The sequence below is a fragment of the Mycteria americana genome, chromosome 1 (assembly GCF_035582795.1).
Source record: "Mycteria americana isolate JAX WOST 10 ecotype Jacksonville Zoo and Gardens chromosome 1, USCA_MyAme_1.0, whole genome shotgun sequence".
NCBI lineage: Eukaryota > Metazoa > Chordata > Aves > Ciconiiformes > Ciconiidae > Mycteria > Mycteria americana.
Genome location: NC_134365.1, coordinates 99050028 through 99069726, shown reverse-complemented (window position 1 = coordinate 99069726; position 19699 = coordinate 99050028). Strand labels below are relative to the sequence as shown.

The 19699-nt window shown below is 38.9% G+C and overlaps 1 long non-coding RNA gene across 3 annotated transcripts in view; it reads right to left on the bottom strand.

Moving 5' to 3' along the window:
- LOC142415863 (uncharacterized) overlaps positions 1-19699 on the bottom strand; it is a 315394-nt gene that overhangs the window by 239679 nt on the left and 56016 nt on the right. Inside the window, exon 1 of one of the 3 annotated variants that reach the window (XR_012777563.1) lies at positions 9070-9175. The exons of the other annotated variants lie outside the window; for them this stretch is intronic. This is a non-coding gene — a long non-coding RNA (uncharacterized LOC142415863). Of the gene's footprint in view, positions 1-9069; positions 9176-19699 lie in introns of those variants that run through there. 3 annotated transcript variants of the gene reach the window in all.

Below are 19699 nucleotides of genomic sequence, written 5' to 3'. Positions count from 1 at the left end.
ATAGTTTCACCAGAGACAGTGTGGTGCAGTATAAGACAAGTACCAGATGGGACATCAGGATACCTGGGCTCAGTTCTCAGCTCTGCTATTGATTCACTACGATCCTGGGGCATGGAATTCCTTATCTACGTGTTCCTGCTTTCCCCCATCTCTAAGGCTTCTCTATTTATTCATATTCACCTTTGTACCATGCTTTCAGAGCTGTAGAAGTACTAAATGCTATTATTCTAGAAACCACAGGGAAAAAAAAATAATCAGGAACATGTGGCATATTGCACAGCCATGCTCATTCAGACCTGCAGCACACAGGGAACAGTGGGCAAAGATGATCTCTGTACGTTACTGACAGTTCTGACACATGCCTACCGTCCCACTTAAAACACATCATAGCTGAAGTAGGTCCAAACCCATGAAAGTCATTTAGGATGTATTACTGTCCGCAAAGTTGAATTAGGCTTAAATGATGACAGTATCTTCTGGAAGACTAGAAAAAAAACACCACACACGGACAAAGAAAAAGGCTCTCATTTTTAGTTATTGTTATTGCCTTAGTCCTAAAATTCCTAGTGATAGAAGTGTTCATTTAATTTACAAGCAAGATCAGCCCTAGAATTGATGGAATAGGCTGTAGCCCAGGTTCATAAACTGTTGTGGACTGAGATGCAGTCATGCTTCCATGCCCTTTGCTTGTATAAAACTTGTGGCTGCCATCCCAGCAAGAACAGTCAGTGCATGAGGCAATGGAAACTGCTGCGGGAAAGAGCTTTTCTCCCTCCAGCACCACTTAATAGTTTCACCATACCACCCTCAAGACAAGATCAGCAAGCCTTCCTCTCTGTTCCAGTTCTTCTATTTCTTGCTTGCCATGCCCTTCTATTGCAAGAGGAGCTTTATCTTTGTGGCAATAAAATTAAATATTGCCTATATGGCTGAAAGCTTTAAACCATCTGTTAATACCTTTGTGAATTACAGAAAATGATGGTATTCTGCTTTGAATGTTTTTAAAAGAAGAACATGTCACAGAGGTGGAACAAGGTCACTCAGAAACTTCATAAGCCAGGGAAAAATTCTAACCCTTTGGAGACCAAAATATGTGACATTATAAAAGGAGTCAGGCAAATGGAGAATCTGCTGATAGGTTGTCTCACATCAAAAAGAGTACAAGCCTCCAAATGCTTTGTTGCTGCAGTACAATACAGACTATATTGCCATTTTGCTTCTGCAGTGAAAAGACCATGAGAAGGCTAAAGATTTGACTTCCTGAAACTAGCCAAAGAATTTCTGGGGAATAAGATGAAGAACATTCAATCCCTCTAGAGTTCATTGAACAACTCCCTTAAAGTAGGGAGCTGAGACTTGCTACTTTCTGAGCCAAAAGATGGAGTGGTAACCCTGATTCAATCACAGATTCATTGATGCAAAGTCTAAAGCCTGTAACGGGGTTACAGCATTGGTAGATAAGGGAAGAGGAACTGACATCATCTACCTGGACTTGTGCAAAGCATTTGACACTGTCCCACACGACATTCTTGTTTCTAAATTAGAGAGACATGGATTTGGCAGATGGACCACTCGGTGGATAAGGAATTGGCTGGATGGTCACACTCAAAGAGTTGTAGTCAACGGCTCGATGTTCAAGTGGAGACCAGCGACAAGTGGCATTCCTCAGGGGTCGGTATTGGGACTGGCGCTGTTTAACATCTTTGTTGGCGACATGGACAGTGGGATTGAGTGCTCCCTCAGCAAGTGTGCCGATGACACCAAGCTGCGTGGTGTGGTCGACATGCTGGAGGGAAGGGGTCCCATCCCTTGACAGGCTTGAGAGGTGGGCCCATGCGTACCTCATGAAGTTCAACAAGGATAAGTGCAAGGTCCTGCACATGGGTTGGGGCAATCCCAAACACAAATACAGGCTGGGTGGAGAATGGATTGAGAGCAGCCCTGAGGAGAAGGACTTGGGGGTGTTGGTTGATGAGAAACTCAACATGACCTGGCAATGTGCACTTGCAGCCCAGAAAGCCAACTGTATCCTGGGCTGCATCAAAAGAAGCGTGAAGAGCAGGTCAAGGGAGGTGATTCTCTCCCTCTACTCTGCTCTCATGACACCTCACCTGGAGTACTGCATTCAGCTCTGGGACCCCCAACATAAGAAGGAGTGAGTCCAGAGGAGGGTCACAAAGATGATCTGAGGGCTGGAGCACCTCTCCTCTGAAGACAGGCTGAGAGAGTTGGGCTTGTTCAGCCTAGAGAAGAGAAAGCTGCAGGGAGACCTTATAGCAGCCTTCCAGTACCTGAAGGGGGCCTACAAGAAAGCTGGAGAGGGACTTTTTACAAGGGCATGTAGTGATAGGACAAGGGGTAATGGCTTTAAACTGAAAGAGGGTAGATTTAGATTAGATATAAGGAAGAAATTCTTCACTGTGAGGGTGGTGAGACACTGGAACAGGTTGTCCAGAGAAACTGTGGATGCCCCATCCCTGGAAGTGTTCAAGGCCAGGTTGGATGGGGCTTTGAGCAACCTGGTCTAGTGGAAGGTGTCCCTGCCCATGGCAGGGGGGTTGGAACTAGATGATCTTGAAGGTCCTTTCCAACCCAAACTATTCTATGATTCTATGAAAAGCCTGAAATATTTTTCAGCAACTATAAGGTGATCTGGTCAGTTAATAGTCATCAAGAGACCATCAATATGCAGACACGTCACAGGTCTGTATTATCCTTCACTGTATGCAATCACATCACTAAGATGATCTGGTACTTATATAAATGAAAAACCAACATGTCAGAGGAAGACTTAAAACAAAACAGGGTGTGCTCTTATTTTCTACTACCTTTGATCTGATACTTTACTTTTCTTCTGGCCATCTGGACACAATGAAGAGAACTGAGTAGAAATCTGAGCATTAATGACAGAAGAAAAGTTACTGATGCCAGATGAAATGTAGCAGATTTGTCTAAGTCAATTAAAAAGGTTCTCTTGCTCTTTACAAGCTATTAAAATGCTGTATTTTGCCACCAGGATTGAGTCAAAGCAGTAAACTACTTCACCAGTACTTAGCGCATGCATCATTCATTAGAAACATAACAGCAAAAACTGCCACTATTTCATAGAAAAGAATAGTGCATTAAGAAACCTTCTTAAAAAGCAAGAATCCATTCCACTAGTATCTGCCATCTTAGGCAATTCAGTACATACACTTATCCAGGACCAAGTCTCATGAACACAAGCCGTCTCCTTTCCCGAAAAGCACACATGGAGATCTATGATGGAAACAAGCTAGTGCACCAGAGAGCCTTCTCCAGTCACCTTTCAAAATGAACTATTGTGACTCCGTTGAAAATAAATCCCTGTATTCATATAGAATAGTATGCTTATTTCTATTTTGCTTTGGAAAAGATAGTTCACTCCAATTTTGGTTTCATTCCAAATTCAAAGCCTCTCTTGAAAGGGAACCTCCACCCTTCACACATTTCTAATAGCAAGCACTATAGAACAACACTTCCACACCGCAGTTTTGGTTTTCCTGTGGCTGCCGTCTTTATGCTACTTAGTGCCTGTAGTCCTTTTCTTCTCCAACTACTGAAGGTTTTAAACCACATGTTTAAATGACTTGCTGAAATAAGGCCAGGGAGAATAAGTAATTACGATTCTCTTCTTCCCTCCCATTTTGTCACTGTACTATTAACATGTAATTAGGAGTCTAATTTTTAGTTAGGTGTTTAAAAAACCCTGAAGGAAAGAGTTTTAAATTATTAATGAGCCATTTTTTTAAAAGGCAAACTGAAATAAGACTACCCTCTTTTTCACATTTTTAATGATCATAATGGTTTAACACATTATTCTTCAATTACTAAGGACAGGTTTGCAGAGAAAGGCAGTATTTTCTCTAATTAGATGGTCTACAGCTATGAAAACTACCTTCACTAAGTGTGAGGCTTAAACTGCACAGGGGAGGACATTTTTCAAATGCAGGAAGGTATCATTATGCCTGTACAGGTGCTTTTTCATTGTTGGTGCCAGAGATGCTTCTTGTTAGAAAGATCTTGTTATCAAGTATTTATTTGTTAAGGCACTTATTAATCACAAATATGATAGAGACACAGGTCCACCACAAAAGACATTCATACAACCATAAGAGGGTGTTGCTTGTTTGATATCCTGTAACCAGTTTGGCAGCTAGCTGCTCTTTAGATTCTAGTGGCAACAGGGAATTTCATCATCAAGAGAGGGTCTACAAAGTCAACTAATGCCTGCTCAGCAGGACTGGGCCCACTAAGGACAGTGATCCATGAAGCGCAAAACATTTCAGCCTGTGAGCACAACACAGGGTTGTAGGCTGTGGTACTTCATATGCTCAGAAGGTTCGCTGACCCTTCTTTCTCTCAATTCAAACCTATGCAGGTCTTCTTGCAAAGACCCACCAGCTTGGGTGAGGTTAATGGAACCTCACTTCTTCATGAGGACATCACTTGCAGATACAGAGCAGATACCAGTTTTCATTAACAGGGGTTACAGGCCATTTAACAAAACGCAGAATAGCCCTCCTTTTGGTTTATTTTCCATATATTTTGAGGCTGAGACTGGTACACAGCTGAATCCACACATAGAGCTTGTTCTGCACCTTGACACCGTATTCAAAAATACCTAGAAGATAAAACAGAAAGTCTCTGTTTTTCCAGCATCTCTTCAGATTTGTATTTAGACAACATTCAGGGTACCAAACTTCTGACTGTACCAAAATATCAGCTTTCAGTTAAAACGTGAGATGTTAGGAGCAAGAAAAGGAAAACTTTGAAGTCTGCCTTTGGCTGAACTGATGCACCAGTGTCAGCACATATGGGGTATAGACAAGGGTATGCTGCTGATTACAGACAACCCAGAGCAGTGTTAACCCTCGAAACGGAAGCATGAATAAAGTACAGTGTACACATCCAAACTGGTTAGACACAACCAGCCTGGGTCCAGATATTGGCAGTCACATGGCACCAAGCCCAGCTTAATAGACGAAATCTGCAATGCTGCTTTCGGTATTGGAACAGTACTGGGTGGACTTACTAGATCAGATGTCCTCTATCTTGAAGAATATGCTATCTTCCTTTTACAGCATCTGCATGACTTCTGGAAGTCCTCATACAATATCTTGGCTCCTTGCATGAGTTCTGCAAGGTGATTATTTCCATATCCACTTCCTGAGGCCCCTGACAATACATCCCCAAGAGTTTCTCTGAGCACAGCAGTAAGAAAATGGAAAATAGCATCTATTCATATCCATAACAACTACTGGAACTTACTGAAGAATAGCTATTAACATAAAGACCCCTGCTAAGATAAGAGGAAGATCCCTCTGTAAAACAGCTATTCCAAGTTCAGAGCAGATCTATGCCATCAAAGCAGGGTCATGAACATTTTTATCACAAGCAGCCTATGGGACCAGATGAGCATAAATCAGCCTAGTCTTCTTACCATCTGGGATGCAGCATGTATAATTGCAGATATTAGGGGATTTTCTGATGTTATTGTCGCTCTTGCAGATAAGAGCACACTTCTTCAAGTGTTCCCTTCACTTACAGTGCCCTATAAACCCAAAGGGCCTCGCTAACAATCTTACAGCTGTTTGTGTTCTTAGAAGAAACAAACCAAAGTAAACTTCTTCTCTCGAGCAAACTCAAGAACTAATTGTTAAGGTGGTATGTTATGCCACAACATTTATGAGGAAACCACACATTAGAGTTCCCAAAGCAATATCAAAAGTAATTTCAAAAGGTTTATTAGCCAATATTTATACTTCATTATGGGAACTGATTTTGAAACCATCTTTGGAATACACACCACGAGGTTCCACAGGGGCCTATCCTAAGTACAGGACTATTTCCTTAATAAACTGGCTGATGAAAAAGACAGTAAGATTATTAGTTTTGCAGGTACATCAACCTGGGAGTGATTGCCAGTATGCTGGAGGATACAAACAGAATCCAAAATGATCCTGAAAAAAAGCGAAAGAGAGGTCTGGAAAAAGGAGGATGCAATTCAACTAGTAAAATGCATGTTAGCACGCTGAGGCAAAGAAAATCAACTAAACAAATGCCGAGTGGGAATAAATGGGTAAAAAGTGCACTGATGTAAAGTTTCTGAGCAAAAGGATCTCAAGCTCCAGATGGCTCATAACTCCTAACACCCCCTCCCATAATGCCATAAACCGGCAGAATCAAACTAAGCCTCAAAGCAAGCAATGCAGGGTAGATCAGTAGTCATCCCTACCTGCTCAATTACACTTTAAAGCATTAGGTTGTCAACATGATCAGGCACGTGAAATCCCTTAAATTACAGCCCTTAGTTCTGAAACATTCAGAAATTAAAATATGGCTGTTCTTGGTTTCTTCAGGAATACAGTGCAAAGCCTGCCTCTTTCAAAAACCTTCGCCTAGTGATCAAGACTTCAAAGAGCAATGAATCTCTAATCCCCACAGATATGCCATAAGGAAAGAGAAAATTCTAAGCTATGTATCAGGAATAAGGAAATGATGGCCAGCATAGATTAATTCACTTCTGGATCTGGACCTACTAAGATAGCCAGGCATGTGATAAAAAGATGAGTTGCTACTTAAGGACAGTGTTTTTTAATTTTTTTTTTCCAACAGTGTTTTAAATTTATTTTAAATACTAGCATTTTTGCTTCTTCACTTTCTGTATTAAAGAAATGTACCATAAGTAAAGCAACCTGACTTGCATACTGATTTATTCTGTATGGTGACACAATTCCAGCAAAGAACTGGGATTCCTAGTAAACAGGAATTAAGGATGGAGCGATGATCTATTCATCTCATTGTGTGGGTGTTTGAGATCAGCACCAGATGTCATCTCTCTTCCCTGCTCTCATAGCTCAGCACCACATAACATACTAAGGACTAACTTAACCGCTCCCTCTCTCCCTGCTTGCTCCCGGAAAAGCAGCTCATTCCACAAGCATGTCTTAAATCTTGTTCTTGGAAAGATGAGCTGGTAAAATATTAAGCATTAATCAGCAGACATTTTAATTATCTCTTGCGCTCTCCTCTTATTTACAGCTACCATGGATTTGCAAGGAGGAGACTCTAAGGCACATTGCCCCAGCCCTGCAGCAGTGCACAATCTGACTCATGTAATGAAGAATGGCTAGGATGTCCCCCCCCCTCAGGTCCAGACCCATCCTCCCTTCCCCATTATTACTGTAGTGGTAGCCTGCTGTCTTTACTTTTAATTCACTCTACTGTAAAACGTCTTCAGCAACACTATTTTTGCTTCATTTTCCCCTTAAGCAAATGCCAGGAAATAAAGTCACTAATTTTTCAGAAGTCTGGATTTCAAAATCACACTTGTCACCTCCTCACAAAGAATTATTTTTCCTGTAATCAGTGCCAAGCGATTCCTAGGCATATTAGTACAGAAGCTCATTGGGATTCATATGTGAAAGTAATGCAATGTTTAATAATTTAGGTAGCGAACACTGTCATCTCTGTAACTGTTTCCTGAATTCCTTGATTATTAACATTTATGTTGTTGCAATCAACAATGAACATTCTTGAGGGTTTTGTCAACATAAATATGACCTGTTTAAGCAAATTACTCCCCAAAAGCACAGATTTCAGTGGTTGTTTTTTGTCCTACAGATGTTTTATCTTGGCACTGGTCAACCACTCACCGTGCTCTGCCAGCTTCAGTGATCCAGAGCGTCTGCTCTCAGTTTTTGGCACAGGCACAAATATATAACACTGTAAATTCACTGGGAATCACAAAACTGTGTTACCAGGTTTGAAAGGTTAGACACAGAAGTCAAAATAACTGTTGTACTGACAGTTGAAGGTATTCCACTATTTTGGAATGTTGCTTTGGGCTTACACCACCTCAGCTGAACAAAACTTTTATTCCAGGCAACAGTTGCTGCTGTATTTCCTTGAATGAAGAGCACACCTATATAAATAAATTCAGCAAGATCATATAAGTAAAGGTGAGCAAATGCTTAAGTCTTTTCAGGACTGCAGCAGCTATACATGCTCATCCAAGCTTACGTTCCTGGCTATCCAGGGACAAGAAGTACAACCTATAGACGTACACCTGTGGGCAAAAAAAAGTGAGGCTTATTGTGGTGGTTACTAAAGTTTGCCATTGTTCTACAAACTATGACTCATGCTTTAAGCTGAATTTTTTTACAGACATTAGTCTAGCCAAATAGTAAAAGGTATGATGCAAGGCAGCTATTTGACTTTCACCGATTTCAATATTACAAAGTAGGGAGGGAAAAGCTGATTTCTCCAGACCACTGGTGCTTAATGACATCATAAACATCACTAGAAATTCTTTAAGTAAGGGTCCCAGCCCTTCCCCCCTTTCAAGTCCCTAGCACAATTATAACAGAGGAAGCATCAGGCACAACATTTGGACCCATATGAGCATCTAAAATATTATTGAGATAGTGAAAGAAATTGGATGGCAAATAGATCTGTTGGAAAATGGACATTATCCATATTCCTCTGACTTGCACATGCAAAGAAATACGAACATCAGTTGGACCTTCAGCTCTCAAAAAATGACAAAATTTACCTCTAATCAGTTAAATTCTGGCAGTTTACACTAGCCAAGAAACTGGCATCTAAAGAAAATTCATAGCAATGCAACTCTTAGTCACCCAAACGTGGGACTGAGGTCATTAAAAGGCCTACATGCTTTCTAAATGTTATGCTAACAAGTCAACAGTCCTTTTTTTATTTTATGACAAACAAAAAAATGCAGCTTTGTTTGTACAAACAACAAAAGTGCAGCTACAAATATAAACTAGAATACTTAAAGAAAAGAAGCCATCTTTTTCAAGCTCTCCCCCAGTTTGTCAGCTCACAGACTTAGCATCCAGCCCGCTGTCGATTAGTAAGGCCAGACTGTGTTCTGAAGAAAGTCAGAGAGTTGTTAACTAAAATGAAACTAAGGATGGATTAAACAGATGAGCTCCAGCAAATCATGCTGTTGCAGTTTATAACCTTATTTTACGCAGCAGTCCACCCATCCTTAGAGGACCAATAGGAAGGAATACATGCATGCACCTGGATGGTTTCATTTCATGCTTTGGCACCTTAGGCTGAACTCCTCATTGGTGTTTTTAAGTTGTCAGAGTTGTGCACAAGGACACTGTGCTAAACATACTGTGGGGGTGATAGCCTCTAGAAGAGGCGTGGTGTAAGCACCTGAAGCGAAAGCCTCACAGTGAGCTCTTCCAGAGCCCTACATCAAAGCTCTAAGGCAACTTCAGCTGCAGTAACAGTTCACAATTTTGAGGTCTACTCAGTGGCCTACTCCAGTTTTTCCTGAAATCCATACAAAATCTCACTGGTTCCAAATGAAACAGGAGCAAGCCACCAGCCTCTGGTGTTATCATCACAGGCGTGGTTCACAGCCACAGAAAGTAAGAGTGATTTTGCCTCACTGCTGATCTATCCTCTCCTTGTTTGTGCTGCTGCCACCCTGTAAGCTCAGCATGAGTAAGTCATTATGAGAAACTTCCACACAAACTTCACTAATTAAATAAGAAACTTGTCACTCCAAACTTCAGCTGTGTCGCAGTTATTACTAGATTCTCCAATAGAAATAATTGGGTATTATTGATCAGAGAATAACAAATTAGTACCATTACGGCACATCATATTCCTTCAAATGGTAAGTATTGCTTTAAGATTTTATCTCTCACAGCTAAAACCAGCAGTTTACCTGCTATAGTCACTGAATTTCCCAAGAAAGCTCTTAAAGATAATGCTTTTCTGAACATTTAAATACGTGCTTTCCGTTGCAGGTCAACACATTGGGCTATAAGAATTCAGTATTTCAACACTGTTTGGGACTCAGCTTTGTCAGAAACCAATTTGGAATTGTATACACCACAGTAACACTGTATTCCAATAACCATGTCATTTAACTCCATCAGTCATTATGCTCGTTCAGCAACATGCACTTCCTAGGCGGCCACTGCAGAGCTTGGTGCTTGGATCCAAGTAACTGTGATACCGTTTAATAATGCAATGTATCCTGCTGCTTATGCACTCAGCTTGATGTTCAAAATACAAGCAAATGTATAGAGGAGAAATGGGCACAGCAGCTCAGGTAAAACACAGAAAAAACTCGGGGTTTTGTGTTTGGCCTTAGACAGCAACTGAACCTTGGAGGTTCAAGTACATTTTGTTGATCACTTCTGTCCCATCATTCATGGCTTACTTTGATGCATCTCTAAACCTGCTGGTTCAAGTGGGGGAAGGAAATGAAACCTCCAAATGAGACAATATGCACATACCGGATTATGTCCTAGTTGCCACTCTGCCTGCTTTGTTTCTTTCCAGTGGTTCTGCGCTCTTTACCCAAGCTGGTATGTTTGTTACCACAGAAGCTGCGATATCTACCTTAATATTTGAGACCACGACTAAGACTTTAACTGCAGTACTTTACTTAAAAAGAGAGCCTAAACACAGGAGTCTAGCTGCACAAAGATTTAGCCATCAGAAGAAGAGTTAATAATACAGTCACTATGTTTCTATGACAGAGGAAGCAAGTTCACGTAAAATGAGTGTATATCTCTTGATGACGCATTATACAAACAATATTACACTCACTTGTTAGTCACATTTGTAAGATTCCTTGTGTTAGTAGGAGATTTCATGGCTTGCCAACAACAGATATTTCCAAAAGGTCTCTCCTCCCGAGTCCTAGACGCAAACAGACACACACACTCAGAATTGAGCAATTCATCCAGTGATGTTTCTCATTAATTTCATCTTAAAAATGGCTCATGAGAAAAAGCACTGGAGTGGAATACAAGAGTTATAGCTGTGAGGAACATCCTGAAACTCATGATAAATTCATAGGCTATATTCATAACCTGATGATGGAAGTAAAACAACACTTTTAAGGAAAAGGATGGAGGACAAGACAGTCACATGTACTGTGTGTATATATATTTCTAGAAATGTTTAAAAATAGAAGTGAGAAACTAACAAAAATGCTTAGGCAATTACATAACACCATTAAAGTGTCTGTGTATGTAAAGGGTGCATGAGAAGTCAACAACAGTGAAACTAACAAAGAATGGATGTAAATGGTGGGAGACTCCAGTCAGCAATGGTTTACACCAGTTGAGAATCCAATCTGTTGTCCTTTTAATTCTGGAATCAAAGAAACATATTATGGGTACTGATTAAGACCCTCAAGATTTACCACGTAGGCACTAGTGCTGTAATTGAATGCATGAATCCAAAGCCTTGTGCCTACTCAAACACTAATGAAACAGCTAGAGGTGAAACTCATTATAAATCATTGCTTGTGTCCTAAAAGCAATTCTAAGATTTTTTTTATGAATTGGAATGTAAACTTGAAATACTGGTAACAGAAAAAGTGAAAATTCAGAATATTTCTGAAAATTCATATATAAAAATATTCTAACATTTCAAAATCGACCAAAACAATTTTGTCAAATCAAACAGAAAAGATTTGTTTTGAACTAACTTAACACAAAATTCTTTCCACCAGACCTACTGCAGTAGGTCTGGAAATTGTAGTTTGACATTATTTGCCCATTCCTTCTGTCTGACTCAGAGTCAGTAGACAAGACTACACAGGGCTTTAGTGTATACATGAAAGGACAGATGGGACCAAGGCAAAGGTAGGACACAATGCATCATGGATATTGTAGTTCAGAGAGAAAGCCCAAACCATGAGGTTAGCAGGACTTTCAAGACAACAAAGCTCTTTCTATGTGCTACAGACAGCTCTCTTAATCTCTCTCTTAATCCGGAGACCAGTTTGGTACCAAAGTCTGCTTTTCTGTGATTTGTGAAGCCAAATGTTCAGACTTCAGTCAGACCAAAATATTTCTTTTTCAGTTTTCACAGCACAAAATTAGAGAAAATGATTGCTAAATATTTTCTCTAGCTGCAAATTTCCATTACACAAAAACTGTCAGAAATTTTCCAGCCAGCTATAAATTGAAGTTACAGTATTTAATCCCACAATAACTTAAAAATATGGTAGTGTAAATGAAGCAGAATCCATAAAAACCTAACGTTTTGTCATTTTAAATTGTCCTTTTATTCTAAAAGCAACAGTTGTAAGCATACTAAAGTTTAAATTGTAATTAATGTTGCAAGAAATATAGTCAATTTTGTAGCTCATCTAAACCTTATCAGATCTTTTACAGTGAGTTAATGGGCTGTTAGTCAATCTCTTCAACATGAATTTGATCATAAAAATGATGCTCTTCACAAGATCGGAAGCTACTCAAGCTTATTCTAATTAACATAAGATCTGGTTGAAGTTTCTGCCATGCAAAACCCTTTACAGTTTATTGTGATTCATGTTGTTTTAAATGGAGAGACTGAAGACTAGAAAAGGGAGAACATGAACAAAGTTTTATTTATAAATCTGTGAGAGCTTATCACAGGACTGGGATATTTGAGTTTCATTCTCACCATCGCTGGCCTTGGGCCAATCACTTCATTGCTTTGGACTTCCAGAATTCCTCTCCATCCCCATCGTTGCATCTCATCCACCTTAAGCTCTACAGATCAGGGATATGACCAGTAGTCAGGATTTGATTGTATGACAATTAGCAGCTCCTGCAAGGTTTTGTATTCCTGACCCTTTCCGTTTGGCTTTACTCCATGGCAATCTTGCTTGATCATGCCCCACCTTCACTGTGATATAAATTCTCAGTAAGCTGGTATCCTAACTGGGATGTCTGCTGAAACAGTCAAGAATTTAATTGTTCACTAAAGGGGTCATAGCTCCCATTTTCTTTCTCATGGCATGTTGCAACTCCCCATGTACCATTTATAGTATAGTGGGATCTGTCCCTAACTTAAATGTGAAAGCGATCTGGGTTATTCATATCCAGGAACTGTTCTTTCTTCTCCTTGACAGTTGCCTTGCAAAATGAGGGTCAACAAACTTAAGTCAGGGCTTCAAAATACTGCTGTAACGTTACATATAGTGCTGCAAATTTCTCATTCACCTCATCTTCCTGACCCATCTACAGTATTCCTCCAGAAATTAGCAAGCTTGAGTTGTTGTTCCTGCATAAGTTTGTAGTGACTGTAATCACAACTCATTTAGTAGCTGTTTGTTGAGACCGTATGAAGGTTAAACCATTAATCAGAAAACAAAACCAGATGACCAATAACAAGCATTTCAATAATGATCTGAATTCCCGCTATGACTAGCTCAATCAGAAAGTGTTTGTGTAAAGTATTGGTTGTACACTTCCAAATTACTAATTTTTTTGGAGCTATACCAAAAAATGGACTCAAATCTGTGTATTATTTGCAGTTAAAAGCTTGCTTTAAGTCTGGGGTTTTTTTTTGTTTTGGGGTTTTTTTGTTGTTGTTTGTTTTGTTTTTTTAAAAGCTCAACATTTTTGCTCTTTATTCAAGAGTTCCACTGTGGAAAAGAATATGTTGAGGGGTAAAGATTTCAGTAAAAACTGAGTATAGGTCTTCAACAGAGAAACAGTATGGAGAGGAAAAAAAAAATAAGATTAGATACTGCAAAATAAGTTTTAGACATGATCCAATGCTGATTGAAAACAGCAGAAAGATCCACCTTACGGGCACCTTCTTTTCCTTTTGATCTCAGATGGAACAAATCTATTTTATTTAATTATGTATCTGAAAGCTTGCTATCTCAAAGTATTTGGTTTATAGCCCAAATTCCCAAGCCTCTAACAGATTTGTAAATTATCAACCTTGGCTACAGTTTCTATTCATTCGTTAGTTTGTTTGCTGTGGTAATTTGTATGCAGCTACTAAGAAAAAGCACTAGATGTTCTTGAAGTGGCATCCAGACAAAAACAGAGGTCAGAAATTATTGGTAAATATGAAGGCTGTGCATAAAGCATCACTATGAGAGAAGGTGTGAAGCGATAGGAAAACACCCATATACAACATTCATCAAGGCAGTACCCTAAAAAAGGACAAAGAAAGTAATTCATCTTGGTAAGAACATGAAGCGAGAAGAATGTAAAATAAATATCCATAAACTAAACTGTGATTACAAAATCTGGACCTTGGAAAATAACCTGTTTGAGAAATAAAGTACATCAGAGCATGACTTCTGCTAAAATCTAGAATCAAGATTTACAAATCAGTCATATAAATCAGTCCATTTTTATTAATAAAATAGATATTTACATCCAAAGTATAAAGTATTGAGTTTCAAACCATCTGTATGACAGTAATGCTACTTATAAATCAGGTAGCTGAACTATCCATTATTTCCTACACTTATAAATCAGTCATATTCACAAAGCAGTTGCCTGACTGGGAAATCATTTTCTTGATTAATAAATCAGGTGCCACCAGACACATAAATTACTGATATGAATCATAAATCTTTTGACCACTAGGCACATTTCATAAATCAGAAACTCAGTATATACCAAATGTTCATAAATGCTCAATTATGAACAATTTCGCAAACCAATACCAACACAGAATCCCCTAACACACAAAACTGTAAAGCCATAGAGACAAGATTTACTTTTTTAAAAAAAAAAAAACACAACTAAAGCTTCACTGTATCCCCTGTTCTATTTGCCACTGTCTAATATATTAGGAGTTTGTTTACTCAAAGCTAGAAAGCAATTTAATGCTTTGAGGGTTAGCGAACAGGGGGAGGCAGAGCAGGAAGGGAGATACTAAGAAAAGTTCTTGTTCCTGCTTTTTTATACATCATGCAAAAATTGAAAGTCAAAATCTCTGCTACCTCATTCTAAAACCTCTTATGGATTTATTTTGCCTTCACTCCCCCCACCCGTCTGTGAACTGTTGTATTAAATGTATTTACAACTTTTTTTTAATTGCCATTATGAACGTGTTATGTCACTAGAAGAAGTCATTTAGCAACTGCTGCATTATGAAACATTTATTTCAGTAAGAATTAAAAATAGGGTGAATAAGTTTCTCTAAGGTAAGGGGAGGATGTGGTATGATAAACTGTACTTTTATGAGGTTCTCAGCAGAAAGTTGAAAAACAGTTCTTAAATTGAGAAGGGCCTCTGTTACACTGCATCCATTTAGTAGAATGCAACCTCTGTTGGGTCCAAGTGATTTCTAAATAGTTCATAAATACGGCTGTGTTGGTGAGTGTATAAACACTTGCAACAAGACAGAATAATAAAACCAAGTAAATGCTATATTTGATTTATTACACAAATAAGTAAAAGTGTCATTTGAAGTTGTCAATTTGAAGTTTACCATAGCAATTTGCACAATTTGGAAGAGAATTCCATCAGAAAAAAGATTTCTATAAATCTAAATGCTGTGTTCTAAAAACTGAAATAAAATTTCTAGTAAAGAAGAAACAGGAAGAAATAGATATTATGTAATTTAGGAAAAAAAAAATAGTTTGAGGTAAATAGTATGCTTTGGTTGACTTGAAATTATTTTCTTCCAACCCAATTTGGCCACTAAACTGGATAACTTACAGGCTGGATAACATACAGGCTCATTATCATACTGATATCCTTCAGATGAAAGGCATGGATGTTGTTATAGTTACTGAAATAAATAAACCAGAGCTACTATGTGATAGAGGTATAGCTAACAATCAGATTTTGCATCTTTAGCATTTATTGCTGCAAGAATGAATTAATGTGTTGGGCACCATTAAATGGAGATGTTCCTACAGGTGTCACCTCTGCAGAAGAGTATGAAGCAAATTCTATTGCCTATGTTATGCCATCCGTAGGTAACAGAATGCAGGCATAGAACCTAGCGCTAAAGTCATAGACAGTGGGAGTACAGGTAGGTAACAGAATAGATGGGAAACAGATATCTGAGAAATAAGGGTTCACAAAAGAGCTGCTCATTAAGAACAACCAGTGTGTTTACACAGGGTTTCTCAGATTCAAGGAAAACATCTGCATACCATGGAACAGAAGAGCTATTTCACAGCAGGCTGCAGTAAAATAAACTGCAGACTTAACCAGGTACCAGCTGGCAGTAATAATAGTTAGTAATTAACTACTGCATTTCTCTGAACTGCTCAAGAGTAACAGTTGAAGTTTAGCTGTTATTATAATGGCCTGGGAAGGAGTCTTTTCCATGCTAATACTCACGATTAGGACTAGAGCAAGCTTTTGTCCACATTATAAACAAAATTGCATTTTACTTCTCAAAGATAAGAAAAACCCTGGCCACACTCTGCATTTCGCTTTGCCAGGGAGGAGGGAGGGGATCATAACCAGCAGATAGAAACCAGCCACGCTTTCCCTCAGATTTCCTTCCTGACCAATAACACTACATAGTTTCAGCAGGGTCATGAAGAGGGTACAGTGTGGAGGCACAGCGAGGACAGAGCTACAGAAAATAGACAATATCTACCTATGCTGGTGTAAAAAAAATAAAAAAAAAAACCAACCAATTTTAATCTGTTGCCCTGCATCTCTGAAGGGGTGAGTTTGAGCTCAGTGTCATTAGCCATACAGCGAAAAGGTGCCTGCCTTGAGGAACAATTTTGCTGTGACTGCAAAATTGAATCATCTCACCCTCAGGGGTAAGGACAAAACTTATAACACCCTCATTCTTGAGGACAAAAAAAATAAAAAATTCCCCTTATGGTACTCTTCCTTAAGGCTATGATTGTAGTGGAGCCATCAGTTGGCTGTCATAAGTACCTATCTACTTGGTCTACATGTAAAGGCCCAGAATCACTTGAATCAAGCTATTTCTGGGTTTTTTGGGTTTTTTGTTTATCTCCCCCCACCCCCCACCCCACCCCCAGACTCTGTTATAACCATGGCACAATCGGAACAGAAACAAATGAAATTACTCTTGTCTGCTTAGAGAAGGATCTTTTTTGCAGCCTGTTGACTCCCCTCCTGCCTCTTTTAATATCTTCATTTTTATGGAATCTGTTTTCAAGATTCCATAAAATGCTAGGGTGTTAGCAAGTGAATATTTTCAAAGTCAAACCTGAGAAACTAACTGTTTTGATAATAATTATATATACAAACTGTAATAGCTATTAGAGAAAGTACAGCAAAACTAAGACATAGCAGTGCAAGAGGCAACTGGCACAAATTGAAATACCAAAAAAATTATGTACGAATGAAAGAAGAAACTTTGTTTTTTACTGTGGGGGTGATTGAACACTGGCACAGGCTGCCCAGAAAGGCTGCAGAGTCTCCGTCCATGGAGATATTCAAAACCTATCTGGACAACCTGGTCTGACTGACCCTGCTTGAGCAGGGGGTTGGAAGATTTTCTTTCTTTATTTATTATTAAAAAAAAAAAAAAAACAACAACAACAACAAAAAAAAAACCCAACAAAAAACCACTCTGACAATTTGAGGGAAACCCTCATTAGCATGTGAATAGTTTTGAGGATGATTCAATATTAATTTGAGTAAATTTTACTCTTTCCTACATGACCTATTTACTCATAGTCCAACATCAGTAATGTTCTCTCAACAATTTTGCATGAGTTTGTCCAGGTATCTGTACTTAAGAGTATATATTAAATGATTAATATTTTTGGAAGAGTACATAACAAGTCATAAAAGTGTGGGCTTCTGTGGGTTCAGATTCGGCTAGAATGTTTGATTACAATGAATTTGGCATTTTATAATAAACTTTTGTCTAATAGAGGCACATGCTCAGGAACGATTAAGAGAGTCTGATGCTTGCCACTGGCTCTGTATAGAAGTTTCAGACTACATGACAATTTTAGAGGAAAATACACTCTAGTCCTGAACTGAACATATTTGTGTTTTATAACACATTCAACTTGTTCTAGACAGGATGCAAGTTTTTGCCAAATATATAATTGCAGATACATTTGGTTACATAGGTGTTGTGGTTCTAATTCATTATCGCAAAGCATTCTGCAGTACCTTGAATACAAAAGGCAACAGGTAAGAAACAATTCTCTCCTAGTTAAGTACATCACAGAAATACTACCTCTGAGCAACTGACCTTCCCTCCTGCCCCGAGGTACATTTCCATTGCCTCTTCTAAGCTAGTCTAGTCCTATCCAGGCACAAATCCCATTTCTTTTTCTTCAACACTTTGAAGCTTTTGTTCATACTCTGCTGATAAGAGGGGAAAGGATTCTGAGGCCTGAGGAAGAAGGATCTATAAAGATTTTCTGTATGGATATTTGAATCATAAGAGGGACAAAAATACTGGAGATGGTCTATGACCCTCCCAACTTCCCCCGGGAAGCAGGTTGAACTTACAGAATCTTCAGCATTGCAGATCTAAACACAAAGCAGCTCCCACTGTTGCTCTCCAACAGGCAAAAAACAGCATCCTATGAAAGGTGACCTGAGAAGCTGCTCACAAATTCAACAATTACAGCCTAGCAGCAAGAGACCTTGATCTAAAGGCCATAGCTCAAAAGATCTCAGCTGTGAAAAACATGCCAGTCTACTGCCATGGTGTTTCTTGCAAGTGCCATTCAGAACTGGTCCATGGTAAGTCTGTAGGCCAAACTTTACCCTGCCATGTTGAGAGTCTCAGCACCTACCACAGATTAGTCTCATTTAGAGCTGTAAGTATAGAAAGCTCAAGAGGAACATTCCCTAAAAAAAAAAAATAAAATTCTTCTTTCCCCCTAAGAGCCAGCATGCAGCTACTGTATTTCTTAAACTCCCTGCTCCCCTGCACTCAAAAGTTAATGAAACTTAATGGTTCACCAGGAGACTGCATGGTTTGCCTGCACAGAAATTATTTTCACCTTTGTGAAAAAGTCTACAAATATTGACAGAGGAAAAGTATTGAAAGAAGTGATATTTTACCATTATTAGTCTGAAACTTAATTATACATGCCAGTAATTATTGCAAGAACTACCTTAAAAAGATAGTCTCTGTCAAAATAAGGGAAAAAACACATTAAAAATGTGAAGGTTTTGAAAGCTTGGAAATTTACTTGGGGAACTATGGAGAAAAAGTAAAACAGAGAAAATATACTATGTGAAAATTCAGACTGGGATTTCAACCTGGATTCTCCATCAATGTTAAGAAGTATTTGCATGTGGCCCATTACTAGGAATAGAATTTCAATCTGCATCTCCAGTTTCAGAGTAAGCAAGAAGTGGGTTTCAGGTTGTTCAAGTGCTGGATTTCTATTCTGGCCTGAACAGGTTTTGTATTTAAAAAACCCTATAACTGCATGCATTTATCAAGTTGTTCACTAGAGTGACACCATAAAACAAAACAGAAAAAAGAATTAGGAACTGCATCTGATTTCCCAGACAATAAAGGTGAGACATTAGCATGTATCAGTATGATCATAGAACTTTCCTCACACATGAATGAAGACAGTGGCAGTGACCACTGTCAGCTTTCTCTGACAGAGCTGTAAAAGAGCCAATTAGCCCACCTGTTCTTAGAATGCAGCTTCTAAAGACCCACCATTACATCTATGATGCTTTAGGACCAGATACTGATCTCCTCCTTGATAGTGAAAAGCACCTGATTCCACAAGTGTTTAATCCCCTTGGTCAGAGCAGGATGCTAACAGAACAAGAAACAGATTCTATCCAAATGTTTGTTCAGAAATTCAGCATTATACATCTCATGCACAGAAAAGGTGGCAGCAATGAGACAGTTAATTCCTCCAGAGCTCTTAGTACAACATTTCATCATATGTAACAGAGTTTGCAGCTAGGAATATATCATTCTACTTTCAACTACC